This window comes from Carcharodon carcharias, chromosome 1 (assembly GCF_017639515.1).
Source record: "Carcharodon carcharias isolate sCarCar2 chromosome 1, sCarCar2.pri, whole genome shotgun sequence".
NCBI lineage: Eukaryota > Metazoa > Chordata > Chondrichthyes > Lamniformes > Lamnidae > Carcharodon > Carcharodon carcharias.
Window position 1 is genome coordinate 188,522,535 of NC_054467.1, and position 17,788 is coordinate 188,540,322.

Here is a 17,788-nt window from a genome sequence, read left to right on the forward strand (position 1 = left end):
CCCCATAAACACTGACTCTATTGTCGATCAAAAATCTGCCTAATTCATCCTTGAATATGTTCAACAACCCAGCTTCTACTGGGGAAGAGATTTCCACAGACTAACGACTCTCAGAATAAAAAATTCTCCTCCCTATTAGTTAATTCATGCCCCATCTGGTTTTCAATGGAGTGAAAGATAGCAAATTTAAAATAGCTGACTTAAGAAATTTTGTTTTAACTGGGAGATCACAGAGTTATTGCAGCACAGAAGGGGGCCATTCAGCCCACTGTATTTGCACTGGTTCGCTGAATGGGTACTTCACTTTGTGTCATTCCCAAGTCTTCTCCCCTTAACCCTAAGCATCCTTCTTTTCAGGGAACAGTCCAACTCCCTTTTGAATGCCTTGATTGAACCTGCCTCGACCACCCTCTCAGGCAATGCATTCCTGACCATACCCACTTGCATTGTGAAAATGTTTATCCTCATGTCACTTTTGTTTATTATGCCAATTACTTTAAATCTGTGCCCTCTCGTCCTCTACTCGTTCATGAGTGGGAACAGTGTCTCCCTATCTGCCCTCTCATCATCTGCCACAGGCCCATTGTGGCAGCTATGTCCTTCAAGACTCTGTTAGCTTGGTCAGCAGTGGTGTTAACAAACCACTCTTGGTGATGGAAATCGAAGTCCTGGATCCAAAGTACATTCTGTATGCCTTTGCTACCCTCAGTACTTATTCCATGTGGTGAACAACATGGAGGAGCAATGATTCATCTTTCCCTGCCTGTGCTTGACCTGATACCATAAGACTTCATGGGGTCTGGAGTCAATGATGAGAACTCCCAGGGCTACTTCCTCCTAACTGTATAGCACTGGGCCACCATCTCCGATGGTGATAGAGGAACCTAAGACATTGGCTGCAAGGTATGATCCAGTGAGTATAACTATGTGTGGCTATTGCTTGACTGGTCAATGCGTCAGCTCTCCCCATTTGGGCTGAAGTCCCCAGATATGAGTAAGGAGAACTCTGCAGGGTTGACTGCGCAGACCATTGTTGTTTCCAGTACCTAGGTCTATGCCGGGTGATATATCCAATTTTATTCTTATTCAATTTTTCTGTAGCAATTTGATAGAACTGAATGGCTTGCTCAGCTGATTTAGATAGCAATTAATCATATTGTTGTGGATCTGGAATCACGTGACGGCCAGACTGGGTAAGGAGGCCAAATTTCCTCCCCTGACAGACAGAGGTGAACCAGTTCGGATTTTATGGTAACCCGGTAGTTTCATTATTATTAATAAATTTATTAATGAAACCAGCATTTCATTCAAGATTTATTAAATTAAAATTCCCTCAACTGTCATGGTGGGATTTAAACGCATATCACTGGAGCATTTTGTCCAGGCCTCTGGATTACGAATCCAGTAACTTTACCACAAAAGCTAGCATCTCCTCAGTCGATGAGCCCACTGAGCCCAGACAGCAACTTTGATGGAGCTTAATCTCACTCCGTTGCTTTTACCCTATATCCCTATCATTTTGTTTTCTTCAAGCATTTATCTAATTCTCTAATGTTAAAACATAAGCAAGTCCTATAAGAGGAGAAATTTGTATAGCATCAAACAAGATTGCAGAATAACCAAGTTCCTTCAATTAAGTAGTGGATATGTGAAAAAAATCATTGCAAGCCCTTCTTTTAGAAGATTAATTAAATCGCGTAAAGTCTGCAATAAAATAAAATGTGTACAGAAACGATTGTGGTGTAAGATGGCCTTAAATTGTTTTACTTTTTATTCAATGTTTTTCTATCAATTAATATCCTGGCTACAAAAGCCCTGCACAGAGAAGAAAACAGCTCATCTGGATCTTCTTCAGATCTTCTTCCTCATATGGACTCGAAAAATTAACTGTTTCTCTTTCCCAGATGCTGCCAGACCTGTTGAGGTTTTCCTGTATTTTCTGTTTTTATTTCAGATTTCCAGCATCTGCAATATTTTGTTTTTATTATTATCTGGATCTTCATTTGGGGACTAGAGCATATTTGTGTGAGCTAGGAGATAGAAAGTTGGGCTGTTTACCACAGTGGAGGAGGTAGTTCGTGCTTTGTGGGGAATTAAGCAGGAGTTGTCATAAGACATATAAGACCATAAGACATAAGAGCAGAAATTAGGCCATTCAGCCCATCGGGTCTGCTCCGCCATTCAATCATAAGTTTCTCAACCCCATTCTCCCGCCTTCGCCCTAATGATCCCCTTACCAATCAAGAACCTATCTATCTCGGTCTTAAATACACTCAATGACCTGGCCTCCACAGTCTTCTGTAGCAATAAATTCCATAGATTCACCACTCTCTGGCTAAAGAAGTTTCTCCTCATCTCTGTTCTAAAAGGTCTTCCCTTTACTCTGAGGCTGTGCCCTTGGGTCCTAGTCTCTCCTACTAATGGAAACATCTTCCCCACGTCCACTCTATCCAGGCCTTTCAGTATTCTGTAGGTTTCAATCAAATCCCCCCTCATCCTTCTAAACTCCATCAAGTATAGATCCAGAGTCCTCAAATGTTCCTCATATGTTAAGCTGTTCATTCCTGGGATCATTCTCGTGAACCTCCTCTGACCCCTCTCCAGGGCCAGAACATCCTTCCTGAGGTACGGGGCTCAAAATTGCTCACAATATCCTAAATGTGGTCTGACCAGAGCCTCAGCAGCACATCCCTGCTTTTATATTCTAGTCCTCTCGAAATAAATGCCAACATTGCATTTGCCTTCCTAACTACTGACTCAACCTGCAAGTTAACCTTAAGAGAATCCTGGACTAGCACTCCCAATTCCTTTTGCACTCCAGATTTCTGAATTATCTCCCCATTTAGAAAATAGTCTATGCCTCTATTCTTCCTATCAAAGTGTATGATCTCACACTTCCCCACGTTGTATTCCATCTGCCACTTCTTTGCCCATTCTCCTAACCTGTCCAAATCCTTCTGCAGCCTTCCCGCCTCCTCAATACTACCTGTCCCTCCACCTATCTTTGTATCATCTGTAAACTTAGCCAGAATGCCCTCAGTTCAAAAACGGAATTACCTGGAAAAACTCAGCAGGTCTGGCAGCATCGGCGGAGAAGAAAAGAGTTGATGTTTCGAGTCCTCATGACCCTTCAACAGAACTGAACAACATGCCCTCAGTTCCTTCATCTAGATCATTAATGTATAAAGTGAAAAGTTGTCCCAACACTGACCCCTGCGGAACTCCACTAGTCACCGGCCGCCATCCTGAGAAGGACCCCCTTATCCCCATTCTCTGTCTCCTGCCAGACAGCCAATCTTCTATCCATGCTAGTACCTTGCCTCTAACACCATGGACTCTTACTGAGCAACCTCCTGTGCGGCACCTTGTCAAAGGCATTCTGGAAGTCCAAGTAGATAACATTCATTGGCTCTCCTTTGTCTAACCTACTCATTACCTCCTCAAAGAATTCCAACGGATTTGTCAGGCAAGACCTCCACTTGATGAAACCATGCTGACTTTGCCCTATTTTACCATGCACTTCCAAGTATTCTGAAATCTCATCCTTAATAATGGACTCTAAAATCTTACCAACGACCGAGGTCAGGCTAATCGGCCTTTAATTTCCCTTCTTTTGCCTCACTCCCTTCTTAAACAGGGAGTTTACATTAGCGATTTTCCAGTCCTCTGGGACCCTCCCTGACTCAAGTGATTCCTGAAAGATCACCACCCTCTACTATCTCTTCAGCTATCTCCTTTAGAACTCTGGGGTGAAATCCATCTGGTCCAGGTGATTTATCCACCTTCAGATCTTTCAGTTTTCCTAGCACCTTCTCCTTGGTAATGGCCACCATACTCACCTCTGACCCCCCAACTCTCTTGAACTTTGGGGATGTTACTCGTGTCTTCCACCGTGAAGACTGACGCAAAGTACCTATTCAGTTCCTCCGCCATTTCTTTGTTCCCAACTACTACTTCTCCAGCGGCCCAATGTCCACTTTTGCCTCTCTCTTATAAAGAACCCTTTGTATATCTAAAAAAACTCTTGCAATCTTCTTTTATATTACTGGCTAGTTTACCCTCATATTTAATCCACTCCCTCCTTATTTCTTTTTTAGTTGTCCTCTGTTGGTCATACTTAATCATCCATAACAAGTTATATCATACCGCTATAGTCGGTATTCAATTGAGACATTTTGACAACTGTCATGTGCATAAATATTTTAGACATAGCTTCTGAATGACGACGAGCTATTTTAAATTCCCAAAACCAGTTGTCATCATAACACCCCAGGTGCTGTACATCTGAAGAGTTTTGTCTGCTTAGCACTGCAGTGGATGTGAATATTTTAGACCCAGTGTTTAACCACTAGCTGTGCAAAGTTCCCTAGAACATATATGTCACCACAAAATCTCAGTGGTATACTGATGAGTTCTAATCTTTTGAAAAACATAATTGATCATCAAAAGAAATGGTGTGCATTTTGATTTCAAAATTACCTGCCTTTTAAAACACAATAGCCCACAAATTCCTAGAAAGATTGGTATGAAGGTGCTGTAGGGTTTGGTGTAGGAGGTAACAAAGTTAGGGGGAGATAAGACCAAGGAAGGATTTAAACACAAACACCAAAATTTGAGGAATTGAGGGATAGGTATCTCACTGAGGTTCAATAAGATGGCAAGTGGGATTTGGGGTTAAATTGGACGCAGGCACCAAAGCTTTATGGGATTGATGTTTATCGAGGATTGAGAATGGCAGGCCAGTCAAAAGAACATTGAAGTAATTGAGGTGATAAAGGCATGGGTAAGAGTTTCAGTGGCAGATGGGCTGAGGTAGGATTGGAGGCAGACAATATTAAGACTGTGCAAGTACATGATCTTTAGCGTGAAGAGGAATTGTGGACAGAAGCTCAGCTCAGTCGCACAGGATGCAAAGATTGCAAACTGTCTGTCAGATACGGCAGTTGCCAGGTATGGAAATGGAGTCAACAGTGAGGTTATCGAGTTGGTAGTAGGGTTTGAGCAAAGGGAAGGGACACGCAACAAAGTTGGCTGAACAAATGAGATCTATCTTGTGACAAATAAGTCTGAGCTCCTTGTAGCTGTTGGTGATGAGAATAGAGATATCAGGAGAAAGGTATTTAAAGAAGTGATTGCAGTAGAAAACAAAAGCATGCAATTATTTTGATCTCCAGGATCCAGAATCTTACAGCATAGAAGGCCAATCATGCCATCATGCCTGTGTCAACTTTTTGAAAGAGCTGTCCCAACTTAGTCCCATACCCCAGCCTTTTCCCAAATGTAATTGTCCTCTTCAAGTACATGCCCAATTGCCTTTTGGAAGTTCCTAAGGAATCTGATTGCAACACCCCTTAAGGCCATAAGACTTAGGAGCAGAAGTAGGCCATTCAGCTCATCTAGTCTGCTCCAACATTCAATGAGATCATGGCTGATCTGATAATCCTCAACCCCACTATCCTGCCTTTTCCCCATAACCGTTGATTCCCTTATTGATTAAAAATCTGTCAGCTCAGCCTTGAAAAACTTAACGACACAGCATCTGCAGCCCTCTGCGGTAAAAAATTCCTCAGATTCACTACTCTCAGAGAAGAAATTCCTCATCATCTCTGTCTTAAATGGGTGACCCCTTACTCTGAGATTAAGCCCTCTGGTCCTAGACTCTCCCACAAGGGGACACAACCTCTCAGCATCTATCCTGTCAAGCCCCCTAAGAATCTTATGTGTTTCAATGAGGTCACCTCTCATTCTTCTAAACTCCAATGAGTACAGGCCCAACCTACTCAACCTCTCCTCATAAGAAAATCCCTCCATCCCCAGGATCAACCTGGTGAACCTTCTCTGGACTGCCTCTAATACCAGTGTATCTCCCCTTAGATAAGGGGACCAAAACTATTCTAGGTGTGGTCTAACTAGTGTCTTGTGTAATTTTAGCAAGATTTCCCTATTTTTATACTCCATCTCTTTGAAATAAAGGCCAACATTCTATTTGCTTTCCCTATCACCTGCTGAACTTGTACGCTAGCTTTTTGGAATTCATGCACAAGGACCCCAAATCTCTCTATGCTGCAACTTTCTGCAGTCTTTCTACATTTAAATAATATTCAGCTCCTCTATTCCTCCTGCCAAAGTGCATAACCTCACATTTTCCCACATTATATTCCAATTGCCAAGTTTTTGCCTCACTTCGCCTGTCTATATCCCTCTGTAGATTCTTTGTGTCATCCTCACTGCTTGCCTTCCCACCTATTTTTGTGTCATCCTCAAACTTGGTGACAGTTCATTCACTTCCCTCATCCAAGTCATTAATATATATTGTAAATAATTGTGGCCCCAGCACTGATCCCTGTGGCACTCCACTAGTAACAGGTTGCAATCCTGAAAATACCCCCTTTTATCCCAACTCTCTCTGCCAAGTATTAGTTAGCCATTCCTCTATCCATGCTAATATACTACCCCCAACACCATGGGCTCTTATCTTACTAAGTAGCCTTATGTGCGGTATCTTATCGAACGCCTTTTGAAAATCCAAATATATTACACCTACTGGTTCCCCTTTATCTATCCTGCTTGTTACCTCAAAGAATTCTAATTAATTTGTCAGGCATGATTTCCCCTACATGAAGCCATGCTGATGCTGCTTGATTATATTATATATTTCTAAATGCTCTGCTATTACATCCTTTATAATAGACTCTAACATTTTCCCAATGACAGATGTTAAGCTAACTGGCTTATAGCTATCTGTTTTTGACTCTCTCCCTTTTTGAATAAGGTGTTACATCGGCAGTTTTCCAATCTTCTGAATTCATCAGCCTATAGTTGCCAGGTTTATCATGACCTCTCTTCTGAACAGGCATTTAATATTTGCAATCGTCCAGTCCTCTACCAGCACTCCCACATCCAAAGATGCTTGGAAGATTCGGGCCAGAGCATCTATTATTCTCTATGATACCCTGATCCACTCCTCAATCAGCCCCAATGAACCCTTCCCTTCCAATGGAACCTTTCCATCTACAGGAGATGAAATACCTGCCCTTTTCCCTTCTCTCTTCTCACCACCCAAGGCCCCAAACACTTTTCCAGGTGAAACAGCTATTTACGTGTATTAATGTATTCTTTCAATTTAGTATCTTGTATTTGCTGTTCATAATGTGGTCTGCTCCACATTGGGAAGACCAAAAGCAGATTGGTTGACTGTTTTGAGAAATCTCTGTTTAGCACACAACTGTGACCCTGAGCTTCTGTTGCTGTCATTTTAATTCTCCATGTTGTTCTCATGGTGATCTCTCTGTTCTTGGTCTCCTAAATTAGTGAAGCTCAATGTAAACTTGAGGAACAGCACCTCATCTTACAGTTAGGCACTTTACAGCCTTCTGAACTCAACACAGAGTTCAACAATTTCAGTTCATAATCCCTGACCCCAATTTGTTTTTATTTGCAGGTTTTGGTTTTACCCTTGTTTTCCTCTTGTTTTGCTTTTGGATAGTAGCTGTTTATCATTCTGCCATTCACACCTCCTCTAGATACATGTTTTGATTCTTTATTTGTCCAAGACCATTCCCTTTGGCCTTGCACCACCAACCCTTTTGTCATTTAATCTCTTTTCTCTTCCACCCTATCACAGAACTTCAATTTGTTCTTTTCCCAACCGTCTCCCTTTCACTTGCTTAAAACCTATTACATTTCCAACTTTCTAGTTCTGATGAAAGATCATTGACCTGAAACACCAACTCTGTTTTGCTCTCCCACACATGCTGCCTGACCTGTCAAGTATTTCCATCATTTCCTATTTTTATTTCTGCTATCTCCAGCCTTGCTTTTCTCAGCAATCTAGGATGCATCCTATCTGGACCGAGCGACTTGTTAACTTTAAGCAATGCCAATCTATTTAGCACCTCATTTCTATTTTTTTTAATCTTGTCCAATATCTCTACTCCTTGCTCCTTCTCTACTGTGACATTAACTTAACCCTCCCCTTTTGTGAAGACAGATACAAAATATGCATTCAGTACCTCTGCCTCCAAGAATTCACTTTTTGTCCCTAATCAGCCCCACTTTTCCTTCAACCATGCCTTTACTTCTTTTCTATTAGTAAAAGATTTGTGGGTTCCCCTTTGTTACTCATAATCTATTCTCAGTCTCTCTTTTCCCTTATATCCTTTTCAATTTCCACCTGCATCTCTATTCTCCCTGGTTTTCTACTGTATTCTCTACCTGGCATTTGCTATAAAACCTTTCTCTGTTTTATTTCAACCTCTATTCTGTTTGTCCTCCAGAGAGCTCTAACTAAGGATGTCCAATCTTTCCTTCTTATGGGAATATGCTTTGCTTGTACCCAAACGATTTCTGCCATGAAGTCCTGTCAGTGCTCATTGCTATTTTTCTGATGAATTATTCTTTACGCCTCTGCTACATCCCGTCACCAAACAGTGAAATTGCCTCTCTTCCTGCTGGGTGTTTTCACTTTTGATTTTTTTTATCCAATACAATAAAACATGACACATGGGTGGAATAGGTTTTGTTCACAAGCGAGAGAATGTTCTGGAAGGAATGCAGGAACAAAGGAATGGGTGCTGATGATCAATCCACTGGCAGAGTCTCCTAACATGTTGGTGGGAAACTGAATGAAACAGGAAGTTGGTTGGTGAGATTAGCCACTAGGAAGTTAGGGAAATTTAGCTGAGAGCACAGGGTGCACAGTTGGAGTTATTATTTTAAAAGTTGGCAACAGCTGCCATAATGGCAATCTCCAATAAGTCCAAGAGGCACTGAAGGTAGCTACAGGCTTGCTCAAAAGGGATTCAAGCCTAAAATGGTGGCAGGTGAAAAGTAAGACTGAAAGATTGTGACGTGTTATGGAGTGGGGAAGATCAGCGGTCAAGATAGCCACAAGAGGAAAGATGAAGAATGGACATCTAGGTGAGGGCATCAGGAGAGCAGAATCGAGTATTTGAGGAGGGCCAAGTAAGGGAGAAAGAATTAGCAGGCTTGGATCCAAAGAAGTAGGAAAAATGCATATATAAAGGGACAGAAAGAAAATTCAGAATTATTTTCCTTATTTACAGAAAAAAATGGGCCTCTAGGCTATGAATGACATATTGGGCAGAATTTTCCCATTGGTGTGTGGGAGCGGGCCCTGCACATCCGCATGTAAAATGACGCGTGGTGATGACAGGCGAGCGTCCCAATGTCACTGCGTGCCACCGCGATATTTCATTGGGTGGCTACACGATGATGTCTGATGTGCACCCACCATTAATTAACAGGCCACTTAAGACTCTCCAATCAGCGCCGATTTTTCAGCGCCTGTGCAATCTTCAGGTCGGCGCATGAGCGCAACAGGCAGGCAGGTTTGTATAAACCTCATCCACGGGCGGGTTAAAAGGGCTCACTGGGGTTGCAAGTATGCACTGTCAAGTATTTATTTTTCAAAGCTATTAAAACTTGCCTGTGTGATCTGCAATACTTCAAAACACATTCCAGCTGCTTTGTCTGGAGTCTTAACCTTCAGGTCAGCACTCTGCAGTGAGGAATCTTTTCTGCACCTGCAGGTTTCAGAAAGCATTCCCATAGTCTGGGAATGGGAGCTGAACTGTCCACTGGAGGCAGCTCCTCTGAGGAGGAAGGGAGGGCTAGAAGGGGGGAGGAGGCCAGGAGTGCACATTCAGCCTACAGGGGAGCCACCTTTGGGAGAACAGACACAGTAACAAGGAGCGCAGGGCCAAGAGGTGGGCAAAGGTGGAAGGGGCTGCAGAAGATCCCACTATCCTGCTGCCAGGGTATACAGGTGGCAAAGCAGCTACCTCAATGTCTGAGGTGCAGTGCCGAAGGAGGCTCCGTGTCTCAAGGGAGACAGTCAGCTATATCTGTCAGATGATTGGGCCTGAAATCTCCGCGAACTGTGTGGGTGGACACCCCATGCCAGTGGCTCTGAAGATCACAGCTGCCCTCAAATTCTATGCCTCTGGCTACTTCCATGGGTCAGTGGGTGACCTTTGTAGTGTCTCTCAATCAGCTGTCCAAACTTGTGTCAAGCAGGTGACAGACGCCCTGTTCAGCCGTGCATTGACCTTCATCTACTTCCGTTGGGACCAGGTAAGCCAGATATAGCGAGCCAGAGGCTCTGTGGCCATTGCTGGCTTCCACCGTGTCCAGAGTGCAATAGACTGTACAAGGTGAGCTCGTTGCCTCTGTCAACAGGAAGGGCTTTCACTCCATGACGTGCAGATAGTGTGTGCTCATAGGATGCTGATTTTACAAGTCTGTGCAAGATACCCAGGCAGCTCCCACAATGCCTACATCCTCAGACACTCTCAGGTGCCAGGGCTTTTCAGTACTCGAGCCCGGCTTGATGGATGGCTGTTGGGTGACCAGGGCTATCCCCTCAGAAGGTGGCTCATGCCGCCTCTCCGCCATCTAGGGACAGAAGCTGAGCAGCGGTACAATAGGAGCCACACCTTCATAATGACTGTGATGGAGAGAACCATTTGTCTTCTCAAATGTGCTTCCGATGCCTGGACCACTCAAAGGTGCACTCCAGTACCCCCTAGATCGTGTTTTGGTGATAGTGGTTGCATGCTGTGCTCTCCACAATCTTACGCTGGAAAGGAGGGGACACAGTGGACGATGAAGACATCAACACTGTGGCTGCGGCTGCGCATGATGAGTCCAGTAGTAAGTCCGAGGATGAGCACACACAGGGAAACGCTGAGGGGGTAGATGCTGACCTGGGCATACTGCAGGGAGGCAGGGACACCAGGGAGGCTTTAAATCCAATGAACCTTCAGCTAGTACACCACAGATGGACCTCCAGGACAAGCTTGGCTATAGGCTCCATACTTGACACCTGAGTGCAAAATCTGCCAGGTCAGGAACAGTAACTAAGGACCTTGTTAATAAAGCTGAATGTCCAACAAAGCATTCATTACATTTTTGGAAACTATCCACATGAAGAAGAAAAGAAGCACCCTCAGCCATGGTGACAGATCTGAATTTAATATGTCAAGCAAACAAACTTACGCAAAAAAAAGACAATAGTGTTACAAATCAGAACAGATCATAAGGACCTCATCTCGGGCCAGCACAACAGCACAGTGAAAAACCCGTAGTGAGCCCAAGCTGCCTTATGTTTTCATTTCCAAGTGCTGCGTCTTGGTGCTGTCCCATCGCTCGGAGTAGCATCTGAGACATTCCCCTGTCCTGTTGGCCTTGATGACCTTGACAGTCATGCTCTGGCGCATGGAGCCTGTGCTCCCCAGTCATCGCAGCCTCACCAGATGCTACGGTCACTCGGAGAGGGGCGGAGGAGCTGCTGCCCTCATCCGGAGTGCCCTGAGAGGAGCCCGCAGAGACGACAGGTAGCTGCTGTGCTGATGTGACGTCGCTTTGGAACTCCCTGCTCACTGTGGATGGATGGGCACCAAGTTGGGAAATTTGATCCTCAGACCATTTCCCACACTGGCAATGACCAGCTGAGGTCAATGCCGATGTGAGGGCTTGCTGATCAGAGCGCATCCCCAGGAAGCCCTGATGGGTCTCCTGGAGGAGTCTCTCCATGGGAGTCGCCACTTTCTCCATGGAGGACACATGGCGCTCAGACATGTGGCTCATTGCTTTGGTGATCGCCCATGTAGACTCCTCAGCCACAGACACCAAGCCAAGCATAGCCTCATGTATCTCCCCCAGATGCTCCTGCACACCTGGCCGCATTTCTTGCCCCTGCTGCATCATGGGCGACTCCAGAGGTACATCATCAGGCATCAACTGAGCATGTGCCTGGTCCCCTGCAGTCCTCCGACTGCTGGCGCCATGGGCACTCTATCTCTCCCAGCTCCTCCAGCGACTGTGAACTGCCCTCACCGCTGTGCCCTGGGAGACTAGCCAATGTTCTAATTCCTACTGAGGTGCTGATATCTGCGCTGGTGCTTGCCTGGCAGAGATGGTGTAACGCTGGTGAGACTTCAGGTCCCTCAGGTGTGAGAGGGGGCCTCTGCTGCTCCTCCTCTTGGCCCTGCTCCAATGATGTTGAAAGGAAGAACAAGGACAGTGGATCAGTTAACGTGGAGACAATGACAAAGCGCATCCCTGTCCCCCAGATTATTATGCGCTCATCCTTCCATAAGCAATGGTCGAGCTATGTTGCAAAATTAAATCAATTAATATTGAGCACTGCTATAGCTGTTGGGAGAATAATGCTGACCTCACTGTTGAGCATAAACACCTGGCCATGGCACCCCAGCCTCACCAACACCGGTGGACCTGGGCACAAGGTGCTTCTCCAAATCCAGGGCCTCTGCTCAAACCGGCTAAGAATGGTGATCTGTGCATGCCTGCCACCAGTCCTCGCACATTCTGCCGTGTTATGAGCATTCTTCTCCTGAAAATGAGACATGAGCATTGATTAGTGCAAATTGCACATGGACTCTCCTCGCACACAGCCCACCCCAACCAGCGTGGGATATATCAGGTTCCAGTGCCTCCTCACCCCGCTGCTGCAAACACTCACACAAAGATGCTACACCTGTTCCCCATCCCTGCCCCCCTGGACACATGCTGCCTACTTTACATTACGCACCACACAGTATATCCTTCCATACCAAGGAGGCGCAAGCACGTGGAGCGCAGAGCGCAGCAGATGGTTCACTGCCACGCCACACTCCCCTCCCAGCATCTCATCACCCCGACTTGGACATGTCCTACAGTTCAAGCATAGCACCTAGATGCAGCTCCCCCAGGTTGCCCACAAAACAGTCATGTAGGACTCAGTGTAACGCATGCTGCAGGGGCAAAACACATCTCTTTATTGCCCTCTTAGGCTGACCTCAGCATGGGCAATATTTGCTGGCCCACCCAGCAAAGGACACATGCCATCAAGGACTTAATGCAGTCACTACACTCAGACTGGGGGAGGTGGAGAAGAGTCGTTGAAGCACTTGCGACACGGGACCCAGGTGCGCTGCACCATGTCACAGGAGCTCACCACCTCCGCCTCATCGTCCCAGGCATGTTTCTTCATGTGGGGGGTTCCTCCTCCTCCCATCCTGGGGAACCAGCACCTCCCGCTGTGCTGCCACCTCCTCGAGGAGGGAGGGCAGCAAGGCAGTCATCCGAAAAACGAGGGGCACACTGGCCCCCCCGCCCTACCCTCCAGCCTGGCCTGTCCCAATGGCCTACCCTCCAAACTTCATTGTCCCTCTGCACACCCCTTCGCCCAACCATTGAGAGCAACCTTTCCGAGGCTGCCAAGGCCTTCCTTTGTGCAGGCTGCCGAGTCGCCATCGGACCCAGTGGCCTAAGTGCGCCTGCCTTCTCCCGCTATGCACAGGAGTTGTGAGGTGCGCTGGGCGAGCCTTAATTAGTCCACCTGCATAAAATGGCGGCGCCGACCCGATTGTGAGCAGTGATTGGGTCTACTCACACTCTGCCCCTCCTGCCAACCAGAAAATTCAGTTCATTGACACATTAATTAATTTTTAAGATACTCATGATTTTGAAGTGGTTACATTCAATTTAAAAAGTTAACATGGAATTAATTACAGCATCTGGACAGTCTGAGCTTTTATTACACTTTTCCAGCACACTTCAACAATGTAGTAAGTGTGATAAGATGAAATCCTTCTTAGGACTTTCCAACTCATGCAAACCAATCAATCATTTCACAGTATGTCAGAAACTGACAGAACAATTTGTAAATAGGTTTCCCTATCTTGGCATAATAGATTGAGGATACAAACATAATTAGGTCTGAAAATATCAGTAGCAGATTTTTCAGTATCAAACTGTCAATCAATATATAGCCATGTATAATTTATTCTTGTGGGAATGATTTGTGTTGATTTCTTTTGCAGAAGTGATCACCAGGATAGAAGGTACCTAAAAAACATTGTGCCTCCTGAATCGGGATAAGTAGATTAAAAACTATGCCAACTCAAGTGATGGGAGACACTTGTACTGATCTTTCATCATGTTCAAAATATAATTTATTTACTGTACATTAGATGGCACAATAATCCGCGTGAATCCACAACAAAACTAAACTCTAACAACAACCAAAATAAATCCTGTTCAGTGCTCTACCAGCAATCAGTTAATTACTTGCTTAACAAAGAGTGCAAAGAAAAATGATTTAAGAAACCACAATTATTCAATTAAGAAAGAAAAGACTTAAGGATCAGGGCATATTTTTTAATTATAATCACATGTTGGTCTAAAAGTGCTTGCTACACTAAACCATCATGCATGCAATCTATGTCCAAGTAATATTGTAGAATAAATTGCTATTTGTTTCATATTTATATAATGTCATTCACATAATACTCAATTGTATTAAAACAAATTAAACCATGGAGGAACATTGGAATAGATTCAGCCCCTCAAACCTGCTCTGTCTTTCAAGCAGATCATAGTTAATCTGTATCTTACGTCAATCAACCTACATTGGTTTGAAATAGAACCATAGAAACGTTACGGTGCAGAAAGAGGCTATTGAGCCCATCATGTCTGCACCAGCCAAAAAGAGAAAAAATAAACTCACCGCTCATTTTAATCCCACTTTCCAGCACTTGGTCCATAGCCTTTTAAATGAGTTGAATGTTTCAGCCTCAACTTAGGCAGTGAATTCCAGATGCCCACCACCCTCTGGGTGAAAAGGTTTTTCCTCGTGGCCCCTCTAGTCCTTCTGCCAATCACCTTAAATCTTTTCCTCTTGGTAACTGACCCCTCAGCTAGGGGAAACAAGTCTTTCCTGTCTACCCTATCTAAACCCCTCGTAATTTTGTACAACTCAATTAGGTCACCCCTTAGCCTCTTCTATTCTAGGGAAAACAACCCTAGCCTATCTATTCTCTCCTCAGCTACAATTTTCAAGCTCTGGCAATATTCTTGTAAATCTCCTTCGCTCTCTCCAGGGCAATTATATCCTTCCTGGAATGTGGTGACCAGAACTGTACACAAAATTCCAGCTGTGACCTATCCAGCGTTTTATACAGTTCCATCAATTATATCCCTGCTTTTGTATTTAATAGCTCACCCAATAAAGAAAAGAATTCCATATGTTTTCTTGACCACCTTGTCAACCTGTCCTGTCATCTCTCGGACCTGTGGACATGCACTCCAAGGTCTCTCACTTCCTCAACTCCTCTCAATAACATTCCATTTATTGAGCTTTCCTTGCTTTGTTTGCCCTCCCCAAATGCATTGCCTAGCACTTTTCTGGATTGAATTCCATTTGCCACTACTCCACCCACTCAACCAAACCATTGATATCATTCTGGAGTCAACAGCTATTCTCGTCACTATCAACTGCTCGGCCAATTTTTGTCATCTGCAAATTTCCCAATCATGTCTTGTATAAACCATATTTAAGTCTAAATCATTAATATATACAATAAACAGCAAGGGCCCCAACACTGAGCTCTGTGGAACACCACTAAAAACCGTTTCCATTCGTAAAAACATCCATCGACCATTACCCTTTGTTTCCTGTCACTGCGCCAATTTTGGATCCAACTTGCCACATTCCCCTGTATCCCAGAGGATCTCACTTTCCTGAGCAGTCTGCCATGTGGGACCTTGTCAAATGCCTTAGTGAAGTACATATAGACAACATCCCCCGCACTACCTTCATCATTCCTCAAAAAATTCTATTAAGTTAGAAAGACACGATCTTCCCCTAACAAAACCATGCTGACTATCCCTGATCAATCCGTGCCTTTCTAAGTGACAGTTTATCCGGTCTCTGAATCGTTTCCAATAATTTTCCCACGACCGAAGTCAGACTGACCGACCAATAATTTTCTGGCCTATCCCTCACACCCTTTTAAGTAATGGTACAGTGTCCGCAGAACTCAAATGCTCTGGGACCTCGCCTGTATCTAGTGAGGATTGGAAAATGATCCTCAGAGCATCTGCTATTTCCTCCCTGGCTTCCTTCAACAGCCTGAGATACAATCCATCTAGCCCTGGTGATTTATCCACCTTCAAGAATGCCAATACTTCTTCTTTCAATATGCTTATTGTACTTAACATTTCACACTCCTCTTTAACTAGAATATCTGCATCATCCCTCTCCTAAGTGAAGACAAAGTACTCATTGAGAACCCTGCCCACATCTTCGAGTTACCTTGTATATCTCTGATAGGCCCTACCTTTACTTAAATTATTCTTTTGCTCTTAATGTACTGGTAAAACATCTTAGGATTTCTTTTATTGATTTTTCATAACCTCTCTTTGCTTTCCAGTTCCACTTTTACTTCACCCCTTTTACTTTCTGTACTCTAGGCTTTCTACAGTATTAAGTCTTTTGTGACTGCTATAAGCTTTCTTTTTCTACTTTTTCTTGGCCTGTATGCTTCTGGATAATCAGGGGGCTCTAGGTTTTGGCAGTACCATCCTTTTTCTTTGTGGGAGACATGTCTACACTGTGCCCGATAATTGCATATGTAGATAATATCAGGGCATATAATTAGGACTTTATATATTACAACACACATTGTGCTGATTACTCTCATCCAAAAAATTACTTAGAGCTGGCAAAAATTCCTTTTGTCCCAATGCAGGCCACCCACTTGCCTTTTTGGCCCTATGTTTGCTGATTTTATCAAAATGTTCCTTTCTTCAGACTGCCATCATTCTATTCCTTCTTGTAAAAGCTACAATTGATCCCTCTAGCTTTTTAAACCACCACACGATCTTTAAACAATCTTTCCTCGCCAAGGTGTATTTTTCTCACCATTGTTTCTTGAACTGATTTTAAATGATTCCTCATTTGTTTGCAGCATCAAATCTATCCTGGTCAAGTAACATTCTGTGAAACTGAAATTATGAAACTGTGAAATTGTCACTGTGAAACTGTCAGTGTTTCCTGCCCGTCGTTAGCCTCTTTGATCTCTCTTCCATGGTTGACCACTCCATTTTCTTCCATTATCTCTCCTCAACAGTCTACTTCCAAGGCATTGTGCTCACCATGGTTTCAGTTCTACCTGTGTTAATACAACTGAGTTGCAACTGAGTTTAAACAAACTATCTTCGTCGAAGGGTCATGAGGACTCAAAACGTCAACTCTTTTCTTCTCCGCCGATGCTGCCAGACTTGCTGAGTTTTTCCAGGTAATTCTGTTTTTGTTTTTATCTTCATCATGGTGTTAGCTTCATGTAGTAAGGGTACATTTAAATATAAGTTAACTCAACTTCAGAACATCCCATCCCACTCTGCATAACATCTGCATGAAAATGAACTATTAGGAAACAAGGTGGGTAGGGGGAAATAATGTACTGTGCGGAAGAGAAAACTGGCAGGAGGTGGTCAGGGGATGAAGCTGCCATGTTTTCAAGTCCTCAGGACTTTCAGTGGAATCCATACTATCTATTTAACATACATATCTCTGAACTGATCAAGATCTGAGAACAATGATTTAGACCAATTTGGAAGTTGTAAGCATTTTAAAATAAGGATGCTGAATTCATCTCAACTCATACAAGAATCTAATATCATTTTAGTAAAGTAACAGCAATGTAGGATTTCTGCTTTTCTTCCATAGCACACTTGATATATGTCTTGGATGAATGAATAGATCAAGACCAGGGTTCTAGAGATAAGGTATTACACAGTGAATGGGAGCAGATTAGTAAAGAAAAATCCTACCAACAACAATGTCAAATTTCTGAGTGGAATTCAATGCCCTTCCCTGTGATGTGTTTGGCACTGGTGGGAAAACATTTAATCAGGTGGGAGTGGCGGCTGTGGACCTCATCGCCTTCTTGCTTCCAGCTCAAGATCCGTGCTGGGAAGG

General features: G+C 44.0%; 1 protein-coding gene across 3 annotated transcripts in view; it reads right to left on the bottom strand.

The window, feature by feature from the left end:
• LOC121277368 (protein unc-13 homolog B-like) overlaps positions 1-17,788 on the bottom strand; it is a 710,648-nt gene that overhangs the window by 383,556 nt on the left and 309,304 nt on the right. The gene's annotated exons all lie outside the window — the stretch shown is intronic.